The sequence below is a fragment of the Lactuca serriola genome, chromosome 9, assembly GCF_051521515.1.
Source record: "Lactuca serriola cultivar US96UC23 chromosome 9, Lser_US96UC23_V15, whole genome shotgun sequence".
In the NCBI taxonomy this organism is placed as follows: Eukaryota; Viridiplantae; Streptophyta; class Magnoliopsida; order Asterales; family Asteraceae; genus Lactuca; species Lactuca serriola.
The window spans coordinates 194,452,157-194,454,689 of NC_136416.1; the positions used below are offsets into that span (position 1 = coordinate 194,452,157).

At 27.4% G+C, this 2,533-nt stretch overlaps 1 long non-coding RNA gene across 2 annotated transcripts; it reads left to right on the top strand.

Moving 5' to 3' along the window:
* Nucleotides 1-1,268: 1,268 nt before the first annotated feature.
* LOC145076883 (uncharacterized) lies at nt 1,269-1,929 on the top strand. Of its 2 annotated transcripts, none has more exons than XR_013692843.1 (3): nt 1,269-1,375; nt 1,444-1,626; nt 1,726-1,929. It is a non-coding gene; the product is annotated as an uncharacterized LOC145076883 (long non-coding RNA). The 2 variants fall into 2 exon arrangements; XR_013692844.1 differs by having other exon boundaries at nt 1,456-1,626.
* Nucleotides 1,930-2,533: the final 604 nt, after the last annotated feature.

Here is a 2,533-nt window from a genome sequence, read left to right on the forward strand (position 1 = left end):
GAGAGAAGACCTAATCAACGATTTGGAGAAGATGGAGATGAACCGGAGGGAGACACTCTGGATTTCCTTCAACCAAAAACCCATTTTGCCTCTTTCCTACTTTGAACATTAGCAACCCAACAACAAAAAAAAAATCAAATAAACCTCGATTAGAGGAGGCGGTGGGAAGCAGTGGAATAGGTGACATGCAAACACGTAGTTAAGATAAACGGCGGGAAGCATCTGGAATTCTGGAATTACAGGAGGAAGAGATTAGAGGGAAGAAAACCCACTGACTGAAAAAAGAAAAGACAATAAACATAACAAAAAAATCCCCAACCAATGAGAACGAAGTACTGTTCACAAAGATACATCAGGATTAATATATATATATATATATATATATATATATATATATATATATATATATATATATATATATATATATATATATATATATATATATAGGGAAGGGTTATATGGAAAACAAAAAAACCTTAAAAAAACCCTAAAAATCATAAAAACGCATAAAAAAAATACTTAGAGATCACAAATATTTTGTTTTGACATTTTTACCTAAAAATCGCAGGTTTATTTACAAAATCGTTGAAAAAAAATCGATATATATATATATATATATATATATATATATATATATATATATATATATATATAAAATAAAAAAATATATTTGTGATGTCTAAGTATTTTTTTTATGCATTTTTATGATTTTTAGAGTTTTTTATTAGGGTTTCTTGTTTTCCATAAAACCTACACCTATATATATATATATATATATATATATATATATATATATATATATATATATATATATATATATATATATATATATATATATATATATATATATATATCTTCTCTAATAAATGAAGGTTTTTTTTGCCACTTGTCACACTCTTATTTATTTTGCCACATGTCATTTTGTAGTCATTTTGATTTAATTTTTATTCCATATGTAATTTTGTGGTTTTCCTATTTCATATGGTATTTAAATTTAATAATAAATGCATATCAATTTCATTAATGGACTTTCCTTATAATTTCAAAATTTTAAAATAAAATGTGATTAATTTGCTTTGATTATTTTATCTAAATGATTTGTTTAAATTTAAAAAAAAACATTTTAATTTTAGTAATTCAATATTTTTTTCATTTTTCTTATAAATTTAAATTTCTCAAATATTTATAAATATTTAATTATTTTAATTACACCCATGTAATACATGGGGCTTACACTTAGTCCTACCTAATATATGAAAATAATTTTGCCATGTTCCTCTTTCTCTCTAAAACACACATCCACTTTCTCTCTCTAAATTCTCCAAAGAATACCATCTCAAACAAGTGGAAGTGTTGTTTCTTAATGTAATTTCAGGTAAGTTTCGTCTCTTTTGAACTGCTCCCCACATTCTCTCCAAATTGAAACCCTAAATATTGTTGTAGTGGGTTTGGCAGTGGCAGAGATGGAGATGTCAAAGTGTTGGTCCATTTATCGTTGACCACCAATCCCACATCCACATCCTCTGAAGAAGAAGGGAAACACTTGTCTGTACACCACCGACAAGATTGCTCCTCTTTCCACCTTGATAAAGTATCACTGGAATTGGATATATCATTGATGTTGTGGTAAGTAATCATATTTAATCATTTTATGTGATTATTAAAGCTTTACCAATTAATTTCATTTTATGGGTGTTTTGATCTCTGAATCACGTAATTCTACAGAATAGAATATGGAGAACCCAAAACCAAAAGCTTGGTAAAGGATTAACTTAGATAGATTGAAGACAGTTTATGCTTAGCTATTTTTATCCATTCTCGCTGATAAAATTATGAAGCGTGTTGTATCACAATTCAATATTTTTTTCATTTTTCTTATAAATTTCCGTATGCATATATAAAGTCGATTCTTCTGTTGTTTCTGGTTCATATTATTTATGCTGGGTACGTAATATTTATTCCATTTAATCATGTCAAGACTATTTGACTTTGTTCTTGTCATGAGATAACAAAGTAGTCTTGTTATATCCGAGTACATAACATACAATATGTTTCTTTTAACTTCTATCATGATTGTTTTTGCTAGAGTGGCTTGTTAGCTGGAATTAAGTTAATGACAAAAGTCTTGTTGTTTCTCTTTATTACCCAATGACCAATATCATTGTGATAGATCTTTTTTATTGAGAAATGAGGCTTAAGAACTGTGATTTATACTTTTTAGTGATTGAGGGTGTGTAAATCTAGAAGTCTACCTGATATTTGGGACACAGTAATATACCTTTTCTCTTGAGCTCAATCAGCTTCATATAGTTTCTCTTTGCACATTCATATGTTTCATGCAATCTTATTTTTATATTGCCTGCTCGTTAAACCTTATGCACCTGTAATGGGGGACAAGTATGTTCCTTCTCCATTCCCATTTATAAAATTGCTATTTTATAAATTTTCACATTTATTTTGCTTATCGATTTTTAATCCAACTTAAAAAACTATTTTGTTGAATTTTAATAATAATCAAGGCTTCATATATATT